The sequence below is a fragment of the Pteropus vampyrus genome, unplaced genomic scaffold (genome assembly GCF_000151845.1).
Source record: "Pteropus vampyrus isolate Shadow unplaced genomic scaffold, Pvam_2.0 Scaffold30, whole genome shotgun sequence".
Lineage (NCBI taxonomy): Eukaryota > Metazoa > Chordata > Mammalia > Chiroptera > Pteropodidae > Pteropus > Pteropus vampyrus.
The window spans coordinates 12,734,834-12,762,217 of NW_011888811.1; the positions used below are offsets into that span (position 1 = coordinate 12,734,834).

Consider the following 27,384-nt stretch of genomic DNA (forward strand, 5'->3'; position numbering starts at 1 on the left):
GCGCTGAAGCCCTCCTGGTGTCATGGCTGCACAATGACACATGGCCAGGTGAGGGAAAGACACTCATTCCTCGGCATTTCACCATTAGATGGTTCTGAGAACAGCACTGCTTGTAACTCCCAAGTCTTTTCCAGTAAGGTAATTGCCATTCTTTTATTTTTCAAGATTAATCTAGAATCTTCTTCCTGCCCCTTCTCTCCCTCCTCTCTCCTCTCTGACATGTCAAGTATCATGTTAAGTACAAATCCATAATATGTATCATAGTATATGCAAGCCCTGGGCTTCCAAACTGTGATGGCCTTCGTCACTGTGCTGGGATGGTTCTACTTGATGTTTTCATTCCATGGGTGCATTGCCCTGCAGAAAGCCTCTTAGACCGCTCCCTTCTCTTTTCACCTTCACTCTGAGAGGCTCCCAGCATCAGCAAGCTGCTGGAGATTTGAATGTGTAGCGGGCAGGAAAGGATGTGGGGGAGATGGACCCTTCTGAGTAGCCCTGTCCTGCAAAGACATCAGACTGTTAACTTCTAAACAAGGCTGTCCCTCATTCCTAATCATTGGCTCAGCCATGATAGTTAATTTGCTGCTAAACCTGATCGAAGATATTATACGGAGAGAACTACTAGTTAATAAACCACTGCTTTTGTATTTCTCCAACTTATTTTGCCATCCAGAAGAAAGAGTCTAATGCTAAAATCTTTAATCCCAGAAGCCTGGCCCTGGGAAGCTTAAATACCATAGTCACTGAGATGGCAAATCTCCCCAGCAAGGAGTCAGCTGTGACCGTCCAGTTCCTCATGTCTGAGCCAGGCAGTCATTGACTATCGGTTCTTTCAGCTGAGGATTTCTGTCATCTCTCTGGGGTCTGGTTCTTCCAATGGCGTCTTTGCTCCAGGAATCCAGTGGATTCGACAATGTTTATGGGTTTTATGTGTAGAGAAGCAGAGAGAGTGAGCCCCCATGAGCTCAGTGTGGTATAAGCAAAGGCAGGCTTAAGCTAAAGAGACTAAAACCTCCTAGGCACAAAAGACTCCACTCCGAGGGCTGCAGGAAACCAGGAGAAAAATCAGGGACAGGTAGGTATATCACAAACTAAGTTATATTTAGCATGTGTTTATTGAACATCTTTTAATGTGTGAACTTTGTGCTGTGTTCAAATATAATAGTTATTAACTAGAGGTGGCCATTAGAATCACCTGTTGAGTTTTATTTTTAAGCACACATGCCTATGCCGGCCAGGCCTACCTATACCTAATCTATTTCTTTGGGGGTAGACTCTGCAGATCTAAACAAAAATTGTAAAATAAGCCCCTGAAAAATCTTATATAGTTCATTCTATGCTCATGCCTGTTTAAGAGCTAATCTATTATAATGTCCAAATGGGAAATTCACAGTGCTTGTTCTTGAGATGCTAACAGCCTTATAAGAGAGACTGGTATTTCAACATCAGAACAATGTGTAAAAAGATGTATTACTCAAAGAGGCTTTTTCTTTTCTTCCTTTCCTTCCTTTCTCTCTTTTCCCTCCTTTCCCCTCCTTCTCATTCGCACACTCTCTCTCTCTTGTTTCCCTCCCTCCCTTCTTTTCCTCCATCCCTCCTTTTCCTTCCTCCCTCCCTCCCCCCACCTCTCTCCCTCTCTCTCTCTCTTCTTCTCAGGACAATCTTCTCAAGCTGGTCCAAACATGGCTTGGCTTGAGAGAGAGTGGGTAAAGGATCTAGCATTTTATTGCAGTTATGGAGTGCAGCCAGGTTCCTATGGGTGGGCAAGGTCTTGATTGATTTGAAACTCCCGCCTGCCCCAAAGAAGGGAGCACTTGGATTTTCCTATCAGCTTACCCAGACGTGGGCCAGAAAGGAGAGAGAGAAGGCTCTTTATTACAAAAATCATACCTGTCCTGATTCTCAGCATAGTCTTTCCCATCAAAGATTCTTACATGAACCAGTCTGTATTATAATCAAACCAAAATGATTTTTCTAGCCATTCTAGCACGCCCTCCACATTTGTCAGTCAGCCCTCAGTATTTTACTGTAAACAAAAGCCTGCATGGTAATCTACATTTAGTGCAAAATAAAAATTTAATTAAAATAGACTATACAGTTATTTTTATAGATATCTAAAAATTTACCAATATTTTAAATCAAGACTTGTGCTTACTGAACTTTTGTAAATTCCATGCCTTCTCTTTAAATTCACTTTTTTTTTCTTTAATAGTAGTTTTGGTTTGGGTAAATTACTTAGTCTTCATATACCAGTAAATTGTTTTTTTCCTAGATTTTGAATGATTAGTTGGATAACATTTCTTGGTTGACTATTCTTCCTCAGCACTGCCCAGAATGAACATCTATTATTGCTGATGAAAAGACTGCTTTCAATTTAATTGTTGTTCTTCTGAAGATAATTAGTTTTCGATCCTTGGTAATTTGAGATTTTGGTGGTTGTGTTTATCCTTCTGGAGAATGATTATAATGCTTCTATATGTGGACTTATTCTTTATATTCTTCTTGGCACTAGCAATTCTCTTTTAATCTGAAATGTGATTTTTCTTTAATTCTAGAAAATTTTCAGCCACTTTTATTCAAATATTTTCCGTCGTCTGTGTTCCCGTAGAACTTCTATCAGATACATGTTAGAACCCTCAGTCTTTCGTCCTTATCTCTTAATAGTTCTTTCCCCTCTCTCCCCTTTCTGTCTCTCTGTCTCATTGCCTGATGGGCAGGGTTTGGGGTAAAATGATGTTGATACTGCAGAGTGGTCTATCCCCTTCTTTAATACTGGGAAGATTATTTGTTGTTGTTGGTAGGGGTGGTGGTTTGCTTTTTGGCTCACTGAATTGAAGAATGTCTTTGGTTTTAGCATTTTCAGACAATAATGCACTGAAGATTTTATCTATGCTATAATTAACAAAATTTCCAAGATAGCAAAATAGCAAAAATCTCTAATAATAATTATTTTATTGCTTCTGGGTTTTTTTTTTTTTTAACTTTTACCCTCTTAATAAATTTCTTCTCAAGCTTCCATACTTGTGTGGCTTGAGTATTTCTTCAAAGTACATCTCATGGTAAATTTTGTTTTGGAGAGGAAAAAGTACCTGGTTGACATTCAGTTTTGTGCTTGAGTATTATTTTCAACTCTCTGATTTGGGGGACATACATATCCATGAAATTATCATTCTTTTATGTTTTTAGAAATATCAGATTAAATAACTAATATATCACCTGCTTGGAGGTTAATCTGAACCTTAAGTTTCAAGCTTAGTACAAATAATGAATCCAGTTTTGAGTTTAAGCCAGTAGTGATATCTGACACTATAAAAGACATTCTCTATCTTGGCTACTACTGAAAAAGCTAAATAAAACTCTGTGAATAAAGAAACCCAAAGAACTCTTCTACACGTAATGAGCCCAGGAAATATAGGAAATATATTTATCTAGATATTAAGATTTTCTCTGAGGACAAGTGTCCAGCTATTCTGATATGAATAACAACTATTTCATTCAATCACCCAGACTCTCAAAGTTTTATATGAAGTCTAGTCATAATAGGTTTTGTCAGTGCTTTTCATTCAATTAAGTGTTGTCCTCAACCTTAACCAGTTCTATAGCTTTCCCCTACATACCTGATTTGTGTATAGCTGTAGTCGACTGATTTTTTGATGTGTCATATCATTTGGAATCTAGTTATTTATGTCTGTCATTCCCACTATAAATGACAAGCGTTCATTTTGTTTTATGGAAGAACCTCCAAGCCTGGAATATTAACGTAGTCAGGAAATGTTTTTAAAGGAAGGGGAATTTCAATAATATGACAAAATGCAAATGCATTTCCTTCCTAGAGCCTCCCACTCCAACACACACACATTTTACCCGTTCTAAACCCAGTGTTCATTCCTGATTAGGATGTTAAGCAGTCTGTTATAAAACCAGCTCTTTAGTCTTTTCCCTTGAAAGGTGTTCTTTTTTTAAACTTGCATTCAGGTTGCACCTGGCTTTGTTTACTCAGTTATTCTCACTTATGTTTGCCCAGGCCGATAGCACTTCTCAAAGTGGTGAAGATGGCTTTTACAGGGGCTGCTGAAATTAGAATGGCGGAGCTGGAGACCACAGGCATTTTGAAAGCAGGGCTCTGTGGCAGGTGAAAATGTGATTCTGAGAGGTGTGACAGCAATTTTGAAGCTATGATGTATAATCTTTTTCCCCCCCAAGTGACCATGCGTGCCTGCTCTTTCTCCAGTTATTTACATTTTCTCAGAATATTGCCGTTTTTAAAAAAAAAAAAAAAACGGGAAGAAAAACAGCACCACGGGTTCTGTCATATTGAATTGGATTTTAAAAGTGACTAGAGCAAAGATACAGTGGTGATAAATGTGCTGGGAAGAAGGCTAGCTGCTTTTCTCCATAGATTCACAGGATTTTCAGTTGCAGGGTGTTAAAGAGGTTCATTGTTTGCTTTGGGGAGGCCGAATATCCAAACAGAATCAGAGCAGATTGTGCAGATTTTAGAAGCATTTAGACATTGACCTCAGGCTGGTGAAGAATTCTGTGTTCTCTCAGGCCCAATAGTCCTATGCAGCCCCTTTTTTCTCATAATCACCTCCCGCTGAATATTGGAGGAGGGAACTACCTAGGTCTTCCTATTTCCTTTTTGCTAGAGACCCCGTGTGATTAGAGTATAGGTAGGGAAAAAAATGAAGCAAATATCTTCTACAGTATAATTATCGGTAGTAAATACTATAATGATATTAATGATAGCAATCATTTGAGTTAAGCATAGCCAAGCTCTCTGCTGAGAGATTGATTTACACCTTCACTGAATTAATAGAACCTTATGAAGTTATTATCATTATCACCATATTTCAGTTGAGAAAATGACTCTCTGCCAGGTTAAAGAGTTGCCTGAGGCCATATTGCAAGTTAACGGCCATGCCCAAGTTGAACACTGCACTCTAACTTTGACGTTGGCTTTGTTATGGGCAAGCATTCACTTGATACTCTGTCCATGGCGTCACAACCCTATTTAACCTAAGACTTTTGAAGTATGGATGTCATAAGTTGTGAGTAGTATATATTGAGGTTTATTAAAATTTTTGGAACCAGTGGAAGCCTCTGGAATTGGAGTTACTGGTCATGAAAGTCAAAACGAAGCAAAAATATACAGCCGTAAATAGTCTCAGGGCCCGTTTTTAAGATAATTGTTTTGTAAAAGAAATGAACACTGACCAAGCGGTTACCAAAATTATGTGATTACTATTATAAATATAATGAAGAATGTAGAAGGCTGGGACTGTTTATACTAGGAGATCCTAATCTCATACCCACACACTTATATACAATATACATACATAGATGTGTGTGTGTATATATATGTACACACACACACACACACACACACACACATACACACACCTACATGTATATACACAGTTTTTTTTTTTACTAGAAGAGCCTGCTTCTCATTCTAGAAGTGAAAAATATACTTCATTTCTCCACTTCCTTTGCACTTAGAAAAAGGACATGTAACCAGTGCTGGCCAGTTGGAGCTGTGGAGATGCTTCTGGGAAATGTTGTATATCCTGATTGTGAAAAACATGGAGGGAAATGCCTCCCCCTTCAGTGGAAGCTAAGGATCTCCCCGTGATGCCTGGTGCTGCTGGAGCTATCTTAGAAACATAAGGAGAGAGCAGAAAGATGGAAGGAATCTAGGAACCTGATGAGATTACTAAACACCTGAGTTAACCCTGGAACTCTCTATCTCCAGATGGCTTGTTATGTGAGGAGATACATTTCTTTTTGTTTAAACCATTTAAATTACAGTGTTCTCTTGCTTGCAGCTGAAAACTTCCTGAATGGTAAGGAGGCTTCCCTGAAGAAGAGGCGTTAGTGTTGGCATATAAAGGATGAGTAGTTGCTGGCTAAGTGAAGAAGAGGTAAGAAGAGCTGAAGGCAATGGGACTAGTAGAACAAAAGGCCCCAAGGTTGAAGTGGTTTGTCAGATTTGTAAAATGGAAATTAGAACAGTAGGGAATGGAGTTAAAAAAAAAAAAAGAGAGGGAAAGCGTTACGTGATGAAGCTAGAGAAGTAAGCAGAGGCCAGACCATGCAAGGATTGTAGACCATGGCGAAGGGACTGCACTTGATGCTAAGAGTGAGAAGTTTTAAAAATGTTTTGAGCAGGAGAGTGGTCTAATCAGGTATGCATTATGGCTTGGAGTAAGCAGAAGCATTGCTGGAGGCGAAGGAAAGCAAGGAACACTAGAAAAGAGAAAATAAAGGAGAGTGCTTTGAAGGGTGGCTGCTCAGTTAGCCAGGAGAGCGAGCAAGCATGGATTTGTAGATAATGTCAAAGGAAAATCACGTCTGCCCAGGCTGGGGCGGGCATGGGATCTGCAGCTCTACTCATGGACTTTCCCTTCATCCCCGACCTCAGCTCTACAGGCACAAATGTGTGGCCATGTAGATCTTCAGAACACTGACCCAGTCTACCTTATTCTTCTCCCCAACTCTCCAAAACCCTGCTTTGTTTTAGAAAATGTGGTAATGAAGACTCGGAGAAGGCAAATACCCAACGTCTCACATGAACTAGAGATATATCTGGATCCGGAACCCTGGTCTCTTGACTCCCAGTCAAGAGATCTTTCCAAATGGCTATCTTTCCCAGACATAGTTCCTAGAATATTGGTAAGATTAGAGTGGAATCCTCCAGAGTGTTTTTGGTTTATAAATACGCAGCATTGCTCTATTAATTATTGTTTACTGAGTAGCTGCAGCATTCACTTTATTTTTTTTCTATCATGGACTTCCTGCTACTGATCAGAGGACAAAAATAGAATGTGAGATAAGGAACATAAAAGTGATGGGGGAAGAATATTGGCAAAGGTCAGAAACTGATGACTTTCACCGCCCAAGGGCTAGGTATATAAGGTGAATGTAAGCTGGCTGGGAAGAAACTGGGTGACCTGTATCTCCAAAAGAGCAGCTAGCAGTCATCATTGATCCATTGTTGTCCTTTGGAACTGTGGTTGCTAGGTTGCCGGATCATTTCATTTATCAAGAGAAACTGGAAGTTTGGATTTGCATATGAAATGGTATTTAATGTTTTTAAATGTTTGCTTCAATTGGAATTTAATATGTTCATACAGCGCGCTTTAAAATCTTTTAAAGAACATTGTAGGCAATAACAACAAAAATCTTAATTTGTATTTCTGGGTTAGAAGTAATTTAAAAGATTTTTTAAATCATATGCCTTTTAAAAAAAAATTTTTTTTTAGGCGAGGCAACCTTTGGGTTGACCTCACCGATTGCAAGGACCTTGTCATCTTATAATCTCTTATTTTTTATTTTTTACGCCTACAGCACTTGGTTTTCTTAGGTGGTCTCCCATACAAGTATCAACCAGGCCCGACCCTGCTTAGCTTTCAAGATCAGATGGGATCAGGCTTGTTCAGGATGGCATGGCCATAGACTTCATATGCCTTTTTTTTTTTTTTAAATGTATAATCATTTGTAGATCATATGTGAAAAATTACTAATATGTAAATTATTAAATCTTCATAGACAGCCAAAGAAAGTTAGATGTATTAGTTTCCTGAGGATGTTGTTAATAAGTTACATCAGACTTAGTAACTTTTGTTTTTTGTTTGTTTTTACATATAAGGTGACATTTACAGGTTCCATGATTAGGACATGATTATTGGCGGGGCGGGGGGGGGGGGGGGGGGGGGGGAAGGGAAGCCATTTTTCAGCCTATCCTACAAGGATTTTATATTCTCTTACATATTAAGAAGGTTTTGTATCTTTAGTATCTCAAGTAGTAACATACTTAGGATGCTATTTGGGTATAAATCCACATTTCAAAAAATTCTTAATGATTTTGGTATATTTTACTAATTTCTTAGCAGAATGTATCAGAATTTTACTGCTTCTACCACATGTGGCAGGTAAAGAAGCTCAATAGAAGTGGCAGTTCTGCCATTTTCTTGATGTTTGCATCATTAATATCTTCAGTCACTGGTTGCTTTGCAAGGATTTCCTCATGCCACTGTTCATTCTTAAAAAGTTTAGTTTAGCTAAAATTGGATAAGGTCATCTGTAAATTCACTTAACCCGATCCAGGTTGCCTGGATACCATGTGTGGCTTAAAGCCTCTGACATATAGGACAGGATGACTGTGCTAATGTCAATCCAAGTACTAAATATCAGTAAAACTCGATTTTTTCATTTAGATACACCTGGGTCTTAGACTGGGTTCCCTAGAAGAGTATTGTTAGTAAGTGATAGACTGGGGAGGTGCTCTGAAGAGAAAGCTATAAGTGACTGAGGGAAGCAGGATTGTCAAAGAGAAGAAATTGACAAGGACCCTATTTCAGGAGGCTAGCCTCAGCCTGGTCTTAAGGGAGCTTTGGAGTATAAACTGTATCACAGTGGTTGTCTCACCTACAGTTAAGGAAGTCTGGAGAATTATCCCTCAACATCAGTAATTTATTATGACACCCACCCCCAGGAGGAGCATAAACTCCCAGACATCCTCTTGGCCAGATGGTTCCTTTCCTGTCAATCAAAGGCAATCCTCTCCGTAAATAGTGTAGGTGGGAACTGTTAAGAGCCATTAGCAGCTAGCTACAACAGTTAGAAGACAGGTGTACCAGCTAGGTTAAAAGAAATCTGGATGGGACACCTTCAGCATTTATTGCAATAGCCCACTTTGAAGACTTTTGGTTTAAAGCAGGGCTTGTCAACTTTAGCACTATCGATATTATTGACCAGATAATTCTTTATTGTTGGGGGCTGTCTTATGCATAGTAGAGTGTTTAGCAGTATCCTGGCCTCTAACCACTAGAGGCCCACTAGTAACTACATCACCCTCACTGCTGTAATACCAGACATAGCTCCAGTGTGGGGAAGATAAATGTCCTACCAACACAGACCTGTACACATCAATATGGAAAGGAAGGAAATGGGTTCATTATTGAATTAACACAATGGTTTCCATGCATGTAGGTAGCCTGTAGGAGACTACAAAGTCAAAGTCACAAAATTTATACAGCAAAGCAAGTACAAAATTCTCTTGAGAATTAAAGTAGTTATTTGTTCATTGTCCTCTGACTGAATAATGAAACATCTTAACTCCCCCAAAAGACAGCTTGACTCATAGATGGTTACATCTTGAGATGGGCTCCTTTGTGAACTCCATTAATATGATTTTACATTTCAAGGGATTCTGAGCCTGTGGCATTGGAGACAACTCTATACTGTGGATGGGGATTTTTCTATCCATGGAGAAATCTGTTTACAATCCAAGTGTTAGAGAATTTACATTCCCCTATGTCTTCTAGGTGACTTTCATGAGGGGAAGAAGGAGCAGCTTCTTTCTTCCCCTTTATAAGCAAAAAGAAAAAATTATTTAAAACAAATTTCCAGTACACCAAATATGAGATTGTCAAATGTTCCCTGAGGGGACAAAATAGATCCTGCTTGAAAACCATTGGCCTAGAGCAAAGGGTGACAAAGTTAGCAGCCAGGTGGCAACATGAAGTCAAACAGAACCTTGGAGAAAGCTGTGGGAAGATAAACAAGCTTTGCTTATAACACAGTTTTTTCTTGGATTTAAGTTAGCTAAGCACAGAGGGCATTGGACTAAAGTGGCTCTAATGCCATGATAGCCACATAAACAAATCAAAATTTGAGCCTGTAAATGTCTCAACATTACAAAATTGAAACTTAAGGTCAGCCAATCACAAATAGCCATCTAGGCTTTAAGCAAGAGCTGTCAATAATTTCCTTACTTTGCTTTTGCCTTTTATCTCTATAGGTTTCTCCCAGGGCCCCTGAGGTTAGGGTGCCCCTAACCACTCCTGATTTGGTGCTGCCTGATTTGAATCAATTTTTGCTCCAATAAACTCTTTTTGAATATATCTCAGTTTCTTTTAACAGTTCAAAACTGTTCTTGGTATTGGGCTCATTTGGTTGCTATTAAATTCTATTATTATTATTACTACTACTATTATTATTACTACTGAGGCCCAATATTAAAAGAGGAGTGAATTGTAATAAAGAAGTGAAAGTTTCATACATCTTCTCCAGTGCCTGGTTTCCAAACTAGATAAAGAGGATGAGGGAGATTATTTTCTCCTGGCTGAATTGCTTCCTTTACTAATTATCTTTCACTGTTCTCTTTGTTTCTTAGAAAATTGCTTTTGAATACCTGACTGACCTTCCCTTTAAAAAAAAAAAAAATGCCATTTTATGGCTGTTTGATAGAAATCTAGTTTCCTGTATCTGATGTGTAATATATAAGACCTAGTTTCCTTTATCTGCTGTACAATATATTAATAACTTAGGTTCTTAATATATTGTTCTCTGGCACAATGCCAAATCTAAATGTGGCCCCCAAAACTAGTAAATCTAGAGTGGTTGGCAATGTCCCCACCGTTATGTCTTAATTAGGGGTGCTGTAAGTCATGGGATGTCACAGACAGCCCAGAAAGGGAAAATCATAGCCTTTATTCTGATCATTATAAGACATGGCTTATGAAGATAATAAGAGGAAAGTGAAGTTAGAAGGAAATTAGAAAAGACACGGTGATATTGGGTGGTGAAGCTGCATATATTCTTCCTGGATGCCCCTTGCTTGGTGCCTGGGCGTTTTCTTCCCCCATTAAAATCTTCTGAGATAGAGTTTAGTTCCTGTCTTCACTTGTGCAACATTAAGGTGTCATTAACTTAGAAGATGAGGCCTCGGTATAGGTACTTCGTACAAATTGATGAAATAGCTGAATATTTAAATGGCATCTGTACACGCACCTCACTTTTAGAATCCTCGGTTTGTGTCTGGATGGTCTGCTCCTTGTACTTGTCACTATTTCAAAGCAAGTAGGAAAATATCAAGTTTTAGTTCAAGCAGTGATATCGGAGGTGTGTGTGGAACAGAGGCAACAACTAGTCAAGATATAGGCGACGATGTATAAGCTAAATAGGCTTCCCAGTTATAGCGAGGGAGGGCGTTTGCAGCCTATATAATCTGCTTATTTCTCTTCCTAGTTTCTACTTTGTGCTTCAGCAAAAATGTAGGCATTATTTAGGGCATACCTTTCCATCTTATGCCTTGTATTCTGTCTCAATGGCAGCTATTTTAAAATTCTGTAAACTATAGGTATCTAATAGGCATGCACGTTCTGTCTGACCTGGTAGACATTCATTTGTCCTGCTTCCCTTCTTCTCAGTGAGGGATAAATGAAAAAACAAACATCTTTGCCTACATTTTGTAATTCATTTCAAGATTTTTTTTTCTTTATATAAAGGTATGCGTCTGTAGCTTTCCCTTTGCACATGTTATAACTTCTGGTTCCCTCATGACTTGAATAAAATTTTTAACACATGTTCATTTATATCTCTATATAAAAACCCTGAAAATTGTCATTTAATAATAGATTTACTTCATTTAGGCTCTGGAGTGCTGGGCGTAATGTTCTATAGTTCATCAAAACTAGGGTTATGCTAGAACCTAGATATTTGTGTCATATAGATAGAATCAGAAATTAGGTTTTATCGTCCCAGATCTCCTCCTTATGTTTAGATGTAGCTGGTTGCCTCTCTATCACTGAAAATATTCCGTTTTGCTCAAACAACTGGTATGGGCACCGTTTTCTTCTTATACTCGTCTTAGAAATAATGAAATAACAAATTTCCTATAAATAGGAGAGAAATCACAAATACTGTCCCATTGCTTTGACAGTTTAAAAGACTTCAGGGCTTAAAATATTGGTTGAAAGATCTGGGTTTTCATGATCTGATAACAGTCTGTTCCCTGGGATTTACTTACTTGAATGGTTTCCATTTTACAGCACGGATGAAACCACCAACTATTGAATAATAAATTTATCAGCTTAGAAGTTTGGCATAAAGGAAAGCTATAGGTAGCAATACCAAAATAAGTAATTTAAATCTAATGTCTCCTTGATTGACAGAGCCATTTTTATTCCTGAGCATATGGCGGGATCGGTTAAATCTATGAAAATCAGAAATGCCATTCTAGCCTCTCACTTTGCTACTGCAAAGCTCTCCTTCACTAAAGAATCACTCCTGAAGAAATATATCTTCTTTGCAGGACCATTATCTTTCTTGGTGAGATATGATCATATTAAAGTTGATTGTTATGTGAAATTACTCGTAGTAGATTGAGAGATAAAATAAATGAATTTACTTCAAACTAACAAGATGTAAAATCAGAGATGTGGGAGAGCGATGGGTATAAACCATATACCTTGTTTTTAATACATAAAGATCACAAACACCTGGGAGATGTCTCGTGTTCAGGTGGAAAGTAAAAGTGCAATATGTTGAGAAGTATCTGGAGGCCTTATTGCATTTATTTGTGGAAGGGTGAGGTGCTGTTAACACAAATACTAGTATATTCCCAGAGTTTCCAAGCAAACATATGTGGTTTCACATATGAAACATGTTCCACTTCTTGAGATACTCTTGCCTTGATAAATAATAATAATGAAGAGAATCTTGTACTGAAACATGCACAACTTTTGTAAATATATTTTTTTTAATATTTGGTTTACATTCCATACCTGGGTTGAAAATGAAATTTTAATCCCATTCGGTCAGAATACAAGTAGAGACTTGAGTTATTCTGAATTCTCTCTTGCCTTTGCAGCTTTCAAATTGTCAAATGACTTTATTGTCTACCATTATGAATATTCCATTGCCGGTTTGTACAGTGGATTGATCCTTGCTTCAAGGTGCCGTGATAAACTTGAGGGCCTGAGAAGGTCTGAATAAAGTCAAATCAGAGGATAGTTGCCTGTTAATTTTAATCTACTATCAAGGAGGGATAACAGGGAAGATAAGTCCCGACAAACTAAGCCCTCTATTGATTCCTTACTTTGATGGATTGAGCACCTTATGTGACAAATATTAATAAGAACTTAGTATTCATTGGTGAATGTCCAAAGTCTGATATTGTTTTTGTAGTTGAAGGTTAATGGGGAAGTCAAAGATTAAACAATAAATCACTATATATTTACTTCACATCAGTACCCACTCGGGCACTGAGAAAACTCTTAACCAATTGGTTCAGAGTCTTTTCTCAAAACGTATTTTTTCCCATATTTCTCATGGAGTAAGCCTGGTGTTAGAAGGCATAATTTTAGTAATTTTCCCCTTCATCGTGCTAATAGAACCACTGGTGATTAATGATAAGGATGAAGGGACAATCATTAGGAAAGGAGAGGTGGAATAGCGAACGGGAGTTGGGAGAAACTAAAACACTGAGGAGAAAATTGTATAAAAAGATTCATAACCTGCAACGTGGCTCTTCTTGACTTCACCGTTTTAAAGAAATAGGGAGTTGAACTCTCTTAATGCTGTCATGAAAATCAATAGTGATTATACCATTATCTTAAAGTATTACCAATAAAAGGAAGAAGCATTTCTACTGAAAGGAATTACAGCAGGCTTTAGGCTGCTCTTAGAAATTCAGGAGAATAAGCATTGTTTTGTTCCCTGCTAACAGTGGAGTTCTCCAGCAGTGACGTTAGTTTCATTACAGAACAACACCCAAGATGAACCTGCTTCCCTGTGTGCTCCTCTTTTGTTGACCAATCAAGTTGATGGCACAGTGAAATGGAAGTTTTCTAAATTGAGGACATTGACATTCATCCTTTTAGAAGGCTCATTGGCAAGATAATATTTACTGCTCTTATATAGGTGTAGTTCTGGAATAATTTTTCTCCTTTAATGCTGTCATATAAATCAGCCTTAATGCTCCATTAAAATAAATGAACATGTGCTAATGATACCAACACATGCCTCTTTCCTGAATGGCAATCGGGGCTGGAAACATGGAGCTATTCTATGTCCAGTGGAATGTGTCCATGGAGACTGGATTGGTCACTGTCACAGACCAGCTAATCAAACTTCGCTCAAACAGAAATCTCAGTCTCTTAATCAGCAACTCTCTCCAGCAGTTCCCAGTGCCTGCAGTCAACCTGGTAATCGCTTCACCTGGAATTATTTTGTTGGCACTGGCAAGTTGAGGTGTGCTGCATTTTACAAAGCTTGATGAATTTCAGAGAAAATTGTTTTTGCATCATTGACAGGAAACTTAACCCTAAGAACAGGTTCCTATGATTTTTTTTTTTCTGTGTGGGGTTCAACCTTATGAGATAGAGTTTACCTCAATTTTTCAGAGGAGGAAATTAAGATTAAGAGAAGTTATCTTATCCAAGTCACATGGCCGTTATACTTCACAATCGAAATTCAAGCCAATTTTGTTTTCCACCAAAGCATATACTTTTAACCAATTCTATAGTCTGTGCTCATCACTCACAGAATGGAGTTGAGATTGCTGGGCTTGTTGTGTGGCATCAACGTCCTAGGTTGAGAGAAAATTCTAAAACCTCATATCTATGCTTTTGCAGCTATTTATAATTATTTATTTACATAACTTGTTTATATAGCTTGATAGTATGAGACTGTCCTAGCAGATTGACCTCTCCCCCATCCCACTCCCCGGCCAGCATTTCCACTTAGTCCTGGTGATTTTTCTGTTTCCTTGTCTCTTCTCCTATGCCTCTGTGTTTTTCCCATCCTCCCAGCATCTACCCTGTGGTCAGTGTTACTTTTTGTTTAATTTAAAATATATTTTTTTCTCCCTCTGGCCTGGCAGGATAATGAGTTTCCTTCTAAACAAGAGTAAGTAAAATGAGTAAAATACATTTGGTTGCAAATTGTACTTTTCCCTTTTTCGAAGAGTATCCAATCATCTACTGAATATCAAGCTTTATCAAGATTATGAAATCTGATGGGTATCTGGAGAGCTAATGTTTGAAAGGGAATAACATTAAACAGAATAGCATATGCTAGACCTTCTTATAAAGAAACTAACAAACAGCCATTGAACATCTGCCGTGTGTGAGGCTTTGTGGTGGGCTCTAGGAGGTTTCAAAGACACAGAAGGTGATGAATCTTTGTCCCTCTAGATAAGGCTTAATCCCCTTGTTGTATGTTCCCATAGCTATCTGTGCTTTCCCTTGATAATGTTTCTCACAGTTGCAATTATTTATTGGATTATCTTCTAATAAACTGTAATTCCATGAGGATGAGCACCATGGTCAATCTGTTAGCTATTGTGGTTTTAGCCCAGTGTCAGGCACAAGATTGCACTTATTACTATATTTTATTAAATTGAATCCATCACCATCATAGTAGATTCAATTATCAGTTGAACACTTACCTTGTACAAGGTATGGTGCTTGACACTATGGGTCAGAAAGAGACATAATGAATCCCTCTTTATTAAACTAAGTATTTCAGTAAGAAGACAGTTAAGTGGATGCATAATATTTATGACACTATTAAAATGTGATGGTAGCATGCACAGGGTGTTATGTGATGTTAGGTAGTAATCATTGATGATAATGTAATCACTATTGATTGAAAACTTACCAAGCATGTTCCATGCATTATGTGACGTCATATGTCTTGCCCCAGGTTACAGTCATCTCAATTTTTGTAGATAACAACCAGAATTCTTCTAGGCCACACAATCACTTAAGTGGCAGATCTGGGATTTGAACCTAAGCCCTCTGACTCCAGAGCCAGAGAACTTGTTCGCAAAGCACACTGCTTTATCATGACAATCTTCACTCCTCTGTAAGAAGGGACAACTAATACAGATTTGAGATTTAGAGTTCAAGTCTTCTGGAGGAGGCGATGCCTTAGGAAATTTTTCATGGAGTTAGGATTCAGCCAGGTGAATGTTTTAATTACTGGGAACTGTGTGCAAAGTGAAGAGAATAAAAGATGCATTTGAGGAAGTATGGGTAGTGGAGAATAGATACAGGCCAGATCAAAAAAGCACATATTTTCTAGATGATGGAGTTAATTTTCATGTTACAGCTACAGGAGAAGTTTCAGCCGAGGTCCTCTTGCAGTCAGATTTACATGTAAGAAGAGCAACGGAGCTGGGATCAAGGTTTCGTAGACTGGAGTCTTCATTTTGCATGCATTTCACAGATATTTGTTGAGACTCTGTGCTTCTATAACAAACAGGACCTCTGCTCTGTGGAGATAGACAATTAACAAGTGAGTAAATACAATAGTTAGACTATAATACATGCTCGTGAGAATGAACAAGACAACAGACATGGAAAGCTCGAGGTGCTCCTGTGAGGAAGTGCTATTGAGATGATATCTGAAGAATGAGGAGGGCACCAGCCACACTGCCAGGGTACAGAGAGCGGAACTTATGAAAGAATAAGTCCAAGCAAGTATGAAGGACTGAAAAGAGGCGCCCCCAAAAATGCTGTGAGGGGAGACTACATAATTTGGTTTGAAATCGTCAGGGCCACGTGAGCCTTGGCAAGTATATGAGAATCTGAATGATCTACAAGGTTAGTGGGTAGGCCTGATTTACCTTTTAAAATGATCGTTTAGCAGACTTGATCAAATTTTTTTTTTTTTCAGTTGCCACAATAGTGGTTCAAACACATCAGAATGAGTTCTATCTAATACAGAAAAATGTAAAGAAGGCAGTCTGATATGGCAACTTTATAACATCATCAGGGACCAAAGCTCCTGTGTTTTTGCTCTGCTATTTTTGGTCTTGGCTTACATCCTCACATGTACAAGATGGCTGCTAGAGCTCCAGCACCCCTTCCACCTTCCAGACAAGGCAAGCATGGAAGGGAGGAGAGAAGGGCACTAGGATCATATGATAGCTCTGTCTGGCTCTGGTTCCATTTCCTGGAAGTTTTGCCCACCAACTTCCAAATAAGTAGCTACTTCTAATTTCAAGAGGGACTGCAAAATACACCCTTGTAAGCTGAGTATATTTCCACCCAGAAGAAAATCAAGTTTCTGTTACTAAGTAAGAAATTTACTTACTGGGAGAGCAACCAACAGTATCTCCCACAGCTGCTGAGTGGTGAATGGATTGGAGGTGGCAGAATATAAACAAGAAAGGGACCATTGTGCTCTAGAAGATCTAGAAGACTGAATTTTTTACTCAAACTAGAATGGAAAGTAGGACAGTATGGGATAAAAATTTAGAGATGGAGAAAAGAATTAATTTGAGAGCTATTCTGAAGCTAGAACTGACATGATTTACTGAGATTTCCCTTTTCCTTATTCATGCAATTGAAGAATTAGGATTATTTCTTGATTTCTAGCATGTTTCTTACTGGTGTTATAAAATCAAGGAAAAGTTGCAGAAAATCACTGGACAGGATGGGGATAAATGTGAGGGGTTTTTTTGTTTTGTTTTGTAAATATCACTTCTTTTTTTTTATAATGAAAGCTACCAGATAGCCAAGTTACCTGCAGATCTAAGGGCTTCCTCTGTCCAACGGCTCTCAGGAGAGTAAACACAACTCTTTTTAATCTTTTCCTCAAAACCCAAGTGTCGCACCGCACCATGCTGGGTTTTACGCATTTGACAGATTTCCATGTAGATAAACTCTGTAATTGCTTTGAGAAGAGACTCACCAGAGTTAAAAAGGAGAAAAAAATGCAATGCTATGCAAATTTGAGGCGAGGGGGCCATTTTAGCAGCTTTCAATCTATTTGACTAAATGTAATATGAAATTTCCTATGTCAAACGCAGCCCAGCAAATACTAAACAATATTGTCACGAAGCAGAGAAAATCAGGTTAAGCCAACTTATGAGTTTGGGTAGATTGACAGTCCTTGAAATTGGAATTCAAATATTTAGAAGCAGGAAAGCCCATACCTCCAGATTGTGATGGCTCTGGAGGGTTTTACAATGTATTGAACTGAAATAATAGCTAAGAAATTAATGTACAGACAATGCAGCATAATTTGTTTTCAACACAACATTTGTCACATTTCCACCTGGGGACCTACAGTACCAAATAGCCTTGTTCAAGAGTGAAGATGACACACAGAGCCCTGTGGTATCCTAGACATAATTACTCAGTAGCCAAAGGGTATGGGATGAGCTTTCTAGAAACTTGACTCTGACCTTGGACTCCACTGCTTCCAAGAAGCATTGTGACTCTGGAAAAGTCATGTAAGCTCTCTGATCCTCAGTTATCTCTTGTGAAAATTGGAAATAAGTTTTTGTGAGTGATCTCTATAACAGTTAGCTTCCCATGGGTACTTTGACTCTGTGGGGCAAAATTAAGTTATTGATATTATTGAGAAACTGCAGTTGAGTGAGTAGAGAGAAGTCCTCTGAAATAATTAGTTTCCCCACCTTTCTTGTTATTAGTGAACTCGATTGTGTCTTGGTTGCTTAGATAAAAATAATATAGCCTCCTGATGGATGAATTCAGCCTACAGACACACTCATACATGTGTGTTCCATACATAGATGTACATAAACAATACATATATACAAATATATACACTTCAACTTGACCAAATGAACCCTGCTTTTATCCACAAACATACATGTGTCGACACACACATATATACATACACATACAGTTCTCCCTATGTGGTGTTGCCTTATAATGATTTTTAAACATTGAAACAGTTACCAACTAATTTCATATAAATATATAGACTCCTGGCTTTATCACATCTTCTTGAATGACACCTATAAGCAGAAATGGTTTACCTTTTTAGGTGGGGCATACACTTTCCAGTTCACCATAGTTCCTAAGACTCACTGTGGGTGTATCTTTGCCTACCTGACCCCTGTAGATGTTTGAGTTGTCCGTCCTTGGGTTAGAGTATGAGTTGACAATGGGCAAGATGCAATTAGTTTGTTCTTCTATTTTGATAATGTTAACTTGTCCAGCTGGTCATTTTTTAAATATGTGAATATATATGGTTGAATAAGACTGACCATTTCACTCCCAAAAAACCAAAACAAAACCCTACCATTTGTTTATAATAATGAAAGAGAATGTGAAATGGCTGAGAAATTTGATTCACTATTGTAAGAGCATCATCTCTGTAGCCTTTTATATCAAGGGAAGTAGTTTGTTAAATTTCTTAAAACCAGTGTAGATTTGCCTAGGGCCATTCATGCCTTGCTGTATCCTTCCCCTTGTTGAGATAAAAGGTAAAATCTTCTAAAGCTAACACATTCATAGTGTTTTTAATTACTGACGTGGACCAACTGAGCCCTGCTTTTAAGCTTTGACTCAAAGTTGAACCAGCAGAGAGAGTCCCTTCTAGTGTAGTGAATTAATATTTATTTAAAGCAGAATTTTATACTATCAAAAAATAACTAGGGAATTAAGTGTATAAGCAGCATAATATATATATTTTTTCGACTAAAAATGACTTTATTCTAAAACTAAAATGCTGCACATTTAGCATCATTTAAAGCAGTGGTTCTCAATTGGAGGCAGTTTTGCACGCCCCTCCTCCCCCACCCCCCAGGGGATATCTGGCATTATCTAAAGATATTTTTGATTGTCAAGACTGGAAAGGTGCTATAGGCATCTAGTTGGTGGAACCCAAGCATGCTGCTAAACACCTACAATGCACAGAACAGCCCCCCATTACAAAGACTTACCTGACACAAAATGTCAATAGTGCTGAGGTTGAGAAACCCTATTTAAAGAATATATCCCTTGCAGAAGTTTTCTTAAATTTAAGAGAAATTTAGACCAAGAAACTTAGCACAAATTTCATTTCTGCCTGTGGGTGAAATGTAATTTGTGTACTACATAGCATTCCCTATCTCACTTCCAAATTCTTTAATGATAATTGAGGTCTATTTGTATTGTATTAACTGAGCTAAACTGGAACTGTGCTTTCTAGAGTTCCCTTTCTTACATACTTATGGATTAGCATGCACCACAAGAGACATTTTGCCTGAGATTTGGCAATCAGAAATGAAACTATAACCATTTTGCCTTTTAGGATTAGACACACAAGGCATTACTGCAGCTCACACATGTAGGCGTGTTTTGCTGGATCGCCTGGTTGGCCTGGAATAGCAACTGAGCTTGCAGAAAACTAAACTGCTGGGTCCTCTTTCAGCTTCTTTGACTTCTGGGAGAGCTGCATATTGCTCCGTGATGAAGGGTAGACATGTTTTTCATTTCTCTTGGATATATATGTACCATATATATAGTATATATAGAATTGCTGGATCTCTATACTTAACTTTTTGAGATACTGCCAAATAAATGGCTGTACCGTTTTACACTGCCATCAGCAATGTGCAGTTTCCACCTTCTCCACATCCTCACCAACACTTGTTATCTGCCATGTTGATTATAGCCATTCTGATGGGTATTAAGTTGTAACTCATTGTGGTTTTGATTTTTATTTTCCTGATGGCTGATGATAAACATCTTTTTGTGTACTTATTGGTTATTTGTATATCTCCTTTTCAGACTTGTCCATTCAGATTCTTTGTCATTTTTAATTGGGTTATTTGTCTTTTATATTTGAGTTGTAATAGTTCTTTATATATTCTAGATATAAGTCCCTCATCAGACACATGATTTGTAAAAATTTTCTCCCATTCAGTGGGTTGTCTTTTTTGCTTTCTTGATGGTGCCCTATAAAGCACAAATGTTTTTAATTTTGATGTCAAGTTTATTCTTTCATTGCTTTTGATTTTTGGTGTCACATCTAAGTAACCACTGCTTAATCCAAGGTCATGAAGATTTATACCTATGTTTCAATCTAAGAGTTTTATAGTTGTAGCTTTGATGCATTCTGAGTTATTTTTTGTATATTGTACGAAACAGATTCAACTTCATCTTCTTATATGCAATCCATTTGTTCCAAAGCTTATTGTTGGAAAGACTATTCTTTCCCACATTGAATTTTCTTGGCATCCTTGTCAAAAATTGACTATAAATTTGAGGGTTTATATCTGGGCTCTCAATTCTGTTCCATTGATTTATATATCTATCCTTATGTCAGTACCATACTGTCTTAATTACTTTACTTTGAAATTCGATATTGTGAGTCCTCCAACTTTGTTTTTCTTTTTGGTTATTTTGGTTATCTGTGTCTCTTAAATTTCCATATAAATTTAAAAAGAATTTTGTCAGTTGCTGCAAAAAATGTGTGTTAAGTCGCTAAATTTTGGGGTAATCTGTTACACAGCAATAGATAACTACTATACAGCTAATCCAGGGCTGTAGAGGTATAATCCTCTTTATGAATTAAAAACGAGACACTCAGCTAAATAAGCAAATAAATGGCGTCTGCAAGATGTGAGGGCAAAAGCCATATGGGAATAAGAGATGGCTCTTTCTCTCCTGTTTCCTGTTTAGTATTTCTGTCTCTTTCTGAAATTTCTATAAAAATTGGTATAAATAGTGAACATGTAGCCTAGATATACATAAATTTATGGACTTTGGTTTATTGTGCATTTAAGTAGTTATTTAGGTCTGAGGACTTGGACAGGGATGTATGTTCCCGAGCATACCCGGTAATATCCTGAAAGGTTTGACAGGTCAGTAAGGACTCAGGAAGCAGCACTGCTAGTTTTAAAACCTTGTCTGTTTTCAGTCATGTTCTAATGAAAAAGTTCATTTAATCTTCCTGAAGCTATGGAATGTTCATGTTCAAACCTCAGGCTCTGGAGTCAGAGCTGGAAATAGAATTCACACTTGTTCACCATTGATCAGATGTCTCATTTAGGCCAAGTGCATAGCCTCTCTAAACCTCATCTTTTTCTGTAAAAGGAGAATTCTAATAGTACGAACCTCAAAGAAGTTTTTATAAACATTGAGCTAGATAGTGCCCATAAGCACATAGCAGATGCCTGGTCATAAATGAGTAGCAGTTACTCATATTAATAATCACAATGTATGTACCCAAACCAGGATAAGCTCACTTTATTTAAAAAAAAAAAAAAAAAAAAAGAATAATCTGATCTTGTGAAAGAAAGTAAGTTGGAGATGACTTACGTAACTAAAAGAGGCCTTTAAACTGGGGGCTCCACTTAGAACACCGATGCTGTGTGATATCATATTTTAGGAGCACTAAACTTTTGTCTAGCCTCTGTTTCCAAATGTATTGGACAGAGTCACTTCCCATCTTTCGAACCTTTTATTGATACAGTGAGGAAGTAGAACACCAGCCATTTCTTAAAGCCCCTACTAGTTCTGGGGTGCTGTAATAAAACTTAACTTGTTAGGATGTGGAAGGCAGGGGAGAGAACCAGAAGGCTTAAGTATTGAGAGATGCTGCCTATTGAAAGTCAATCAGTAGTGCAGATGAAGTATGTGCTGTGAATTCTAATGGAAGCCAATTTCTGCACATTGATTTTATACAACGAGGTATACTGTAATATTATTTAATTTCTTGCACACACCTCAGTGGAAAGATTTAATAAGTATCATTTTAATATAAAATGACAACTCAAATAAATGAAATGTTAACCATGTAGTTTTTCCATGACATGGGTGAAGATTGATGGATATACTTTTTAAGAGGAAAGAACAGACACTTGGAAAATCAGAGTTCTACCATCATTCCACCACCTTAACATGTCTGTCTTTCTGTGTTTATTTACAAAACATGGCTGCTCATCTATATGTCTAGGTACATACATGTCAAACCAAAAGGTCTTGAAATGAGACAGAGAACCTGGAAGTATTTAGTGACTGACAACAATGCATCAGTCAGATCTTTTCATTGTAAATTCATACTGGCTTTGGGAGGAAAATGAATTTATTAATTAAGTAAAAAAAAAAAAATGCCCGGGAGCATATTACTTTAAGCACAACTCAAAGCAGGAGTTTAAATGATGTGAATTGTGTTATCAGGTCTCATCCCTCACCCCGGTATATTATAATTCTGCTTCTTCTGTTGGCTTTATTCTCAAGCAGGCTTTTTCCATGTAATGCCTTTACCTCAGCTGAGAATACTGTGTCTGTTACTGAACCAATTTGTGACTTTGCTTCTCCAAGCCTGGCCTCAGCCTTCCCTGAAGCTGGAAGTATAGAGTGAGCCTACTTTTTTCCCTCCAACAACTGATAAAAAATTACACAAATTGAAATGGGAGGAGAGAGGTTCTTTTGGCAGGAGAAATGAATGCTGGGCAGTTAAAAACAAAGGTTCATGGTAGTGATTGTATCTGGAGCATGCAATATTTGTTTCTGCTTTTAAGTGGTCTTTCATATGCTTTTTTTGTGTGTATGAGGTGAAATTCCTTGCACACCGGTGGAGAGATGGGAAGCAAACTGATCTCAGATTCCTAATGTAAGGGTCTTTTTACCATCATACACTCTTACTCCCAACCAGACAACTGGAGAAGTTTTGTTTTTATTTCTGAAAGAGTTCTGATAATTTAGAACATGTGTAGAGAAAAGTGTTAAGGATCATCAGAGATCGGGAAAACATAAAGAAAAAATAAAGAAAAAGTAAAGCCACCTGGAGGTATTTACTTGAAACAAGAGAAGCCTGGAAAATCTGGGGCAGGTGGAAAGGGATGGAAAAAGATAGCTGAAGTTTGCTGTTGGAAGGACACGCTAGAGCATCGTGATTCCCAGTGGGTAAAATCTGTAGAAAGGAAGATTGAGGTTTAACAAAAAGAACTACTTCCTAGGTGCCAGAGCCATTAAGCAACATGGAATTTCTCAAGGGCCAGCGAATGCTTAATCAGCAGAGGTTTTCAAGAAAGCCTAGGTGAACATTTATCAGGAATTCCATATACTAGCATTGTCCAAATGAATGATAGTGCAAGCCATATATGTAAATGTAAGTTTTCTAGTGGCCACGTTAAAAAAAAATAAAAAGGAACAGGTGAAATTAATTGTAGTAATATATTTAATCCAATAGTACATCCAAAATATCATAATCATATTAATATTTATATTAATCAATATCAAAGGTTTTAATGAGATTTTACTTTTTTTCACTCATACAGTCTTTAAAATCCAGTGTGCTTTTTATACTTGTAGTACAGCTAGTTTGGACTAGCTGTATTTCAAGTATTCAATAGTCATATGTGGCTAGTGGCTACCTCATTGCAAAGTGCAGCTCTGGAGGTCCAGGGAGGGTGCTCATAACCTCTGAAGTTCCTTTCAATTCTGAGTGTCTGAATCTGTGGGAGGAATGGCTATGATCAAATCAGTCCCTTCTTGAAAACCTTCAATAGCTTTCCAGCACCAGAAGAAAAATCGTAAACCCCAAGTCCTCTGACTCATGGTCTACTAGGTTGTCAGGTCGCTGAGGTCAGGTACTGTGTCTGTCATCTCCATCTTTGTTTCCCGGGACTACACCTAGTACTAGTCACGCAGAAGGTACTGCATGACTTTTTGGTTGGATGATCTGGACGACTTCTTGTTCTCCAGCTCATCATCCTATCCTCTCTTACATGAACCCTATATTCTACACAAATGTACCTTCTGTTATCTTATACTCTTACTGATGAGAATGGTTCTCCTAGCATCTTTCTTCGGAAGGAAGGAAGATGTCAGTCTCTTTAGAGAGGCAAACTTAGACACATCAACAAGAATCAAGTTTCATTTAGAATACAGACTCCGGCATCGACAAGGTGTTGAATGGCCCTGAGCCTTCTGATTTTATAAATGTTCTACTTTCAGCCCTTGCCTGTACCCAACACATGACCAAGTCTATGTCCATTATGAGAGGACCTCTCACTTCATCTTGAAGCAGCAGTTTAGACCAGAAAAAATCTCTCTAAATATCTTCTTGTCTGAGTTGTGCCTCGGTAAGAACCCTTGACCAAGTGGAAAAGTGAGTTGTATTTCATATCTTGGCAATTTAGGTACTATTTTAACTTCAACTTTCTGGACTGTATGACCAGCCTTAAATGTGTGTCTTCACCTCTGTGGACCTCAGTTTCTTTGTTTTCAAACTGATCGTACTGATAGCTCTTCCAATTAAAATAAAGACTATAGCAAGCTTATATTATCTTGACAGTAAATCACGTTGAGTGCTAGCTATAGAGTCATATTGCTTAGGTTCAAATCTCTATTTCTATCTTTTTTTTTTTTTTTTTTTGCTCAATGACTTAAAATAAGTTACTCAACCTCTGAGCCTCAATTTCACCATTTTTATTATTTTTTAAATTTTACTTTATTATTAGTTTCAAGTATACAGTACATTGGTTAGACATTTATATGGTTTATAAAATGATTCCCCTAATTGGTCTTTCTCTCCCCTGGCTCTCCACCTCACCATTACATTAATGCTAACTGCATTCCCTATGCCATGCTCACCAGCCCCATGACCATCTATCAACTACTAATTTGTACTTCTTTAACCCTTTACCCCATTCTCCCAGCCTCCAATCCACCCCTCACCCCTGGCCATCATCAGATTGTCCTCTATATTTGCGAGTCTGTTTTTGAATAGTTTGTTCTTTTTGTGCCTCATATAAGTGAAATCATACGGTATTTATCTTTCTTTGTCTGACTTATTTCCCTCGCTATAATAACCTCTGGTTCCATCCATGTTGTTGCAAATGGTAGAATTTCATTTTTTTAATGGCTGAGTAATATTCCATTGTATATATGAACCATAACTTCTTTATCCAGTCGTCTGTTGATGGGCATTTAGGTTGCTTCCATATCTTGGCTATTATAAATTGTCAATGTCACCATTTTTTTAAATTAAGAATCATAGTTTTGTTGCAAGAATTAACTATGGTAATATATGTAAATCGCATTTATAAATGCACTTTAAACATTTACTGTGTTTTGCTGCTATTGGTGTAGTAGAATGAACATAATGCATGTGATTTGTTGCTGATTTTTTTGGGCTCTTAGCCTCATTTCCTTTATGTTAGAAAAACAGGAAATTGGAACCTTCACACTGTTCTTACAGAGTTTGGGGGAAGATGACAAAAAGTGACATGTGAAAGAACTTTGCAAAACACAAAGTGCCTCAATGGGTGTGTTTTAATATCAAGACAAACATCCTTCTAAGATATAAGCTGGACATATCTTTATACTAGATTGCCAACTGTGAGAGGACAGCCCCTTCCTGTTTCTGCTCCATACTGTATCCCCCAGCACCAAGCACTGTGCCTGGCACACAGTCAGTACTGGTGGAACAAGCGTGTGCAGCATGGTTGCCCATTTGTTGTTTGGCAGCAGAAATAGAAATTTCTCTCAGTAAAAGGAAAACATTCAGGATCTCCTGTTATTCATTTTTTTTCTGAAAACACAATCACACCATTGGTAGAGCTACCGAAATAGAAAGTAAAATCATTTTAGTAAAACACTTTCTGTGTCATTAGAGACCTTTGTTTCAGATTAGCTGGCATCCTATTAAAACTTTGGAGAGGGAACTATTTTAGAAGCCAGGTGGCATTGTATAGTCTATCTTTGCTTATCTTCTGTTCCCTCTCTTTTTTTCATGTCTAAAACTATTTGCATAATAACAGATCCTTTGTCTTCTTGGAGTGCAGGTTTCTGACTTGGGTCCAACATAAATTTAAAATCCTGGGATTTTGATCTCAAAATCATTTGTGTGGAAATGTCTTGATGACTGAGCGGATGTAAGCCCAATTTGGCTCAGAGATTGTTTTCATACTCAACGTGTTGGTGATTCATCTTGTTTTCCATTTTCCTGCGGCCCTGGATCTCTGTGGCATCGGCTTTCTGACACTGTTTGGAGTAAAGAGGGAATGGATGTAAAACAAATATGCATGAGAATAAAGACATTAAAAATAAAATAAAATAAGTTAGGATAAAAACAGGCCAGGATTGATAAGTGTTGGAGGTTAGGGCGCACAGGGAGTAGGAGCCAATTTCCCTTTTTTCCAAATGACGCCCACTATTTATGAAGAGTCTAAGTTGCTTTCTGTTGTGGGAAGCGATATTGCAAGGAAAGCTCCTAGCCTAGGTCGTGGTTGGAACTGAAAGTTTCTTCAGTGGTCATCTCACTACCCCACTCCTTTCGGACATTTCCTCTGTAGCATTCCTGAATAAAGTTCATTTCAGTAGTCAACAAAGAAATATTTGAGTTCTCATAATCCCACAATGTCTTAGACACTGTACTGTGGGTTGGGGATACCACAGCAAACAAGAGACACGATCTCTTCTGGAGCCTACTGTGTAGTAGAGCCAGGCAGATATTAACCACGTTATCATCTAAATATGCAGAAGTTATCATGACATTGAGATATAAAGGCAGAGTGCAAGGTGCAAGTGGAAAGAGGAAAGTATAGGTCAAAATTACATTATGAGATCTGGGAAAACTTTTCTGAAGGTCTGTCTCCTGAAGCCAGCTGAGGAATAGAGAGTAGAATCGTCCATAAAAGCAAATGGGCCTATGTGAAATTTCTGAGAGAGCCATGTGGCACTGACCAGGAAGAGGATGGCCCACCTGGGTCAAGATGGGGCAGAATCTATGCAGCTGAAGACTGGATGAGGCTGCGGCTGAAGGTCAGTGTTAGGTGGTGCAGAGTCTTGCAGGCCACAGTGAGGACTTTGAGTTTTATCCCAAGTACAGCAGGGA

At 38.0% G+C, this 27,384-nt stretch overlaps 1 pseudogene; it reads right to left on the reverse strand.

The window, feature by feature from the left end:
• Positions 1-7,341: 7,341 nt before the first annotated feature.
• Positions 7,342-7,460, reverse strand: LOC111737773 (annotated as a pseudogene).
• Positions 7,461-27,384: the final 19,924 nt, after the last annotated feature.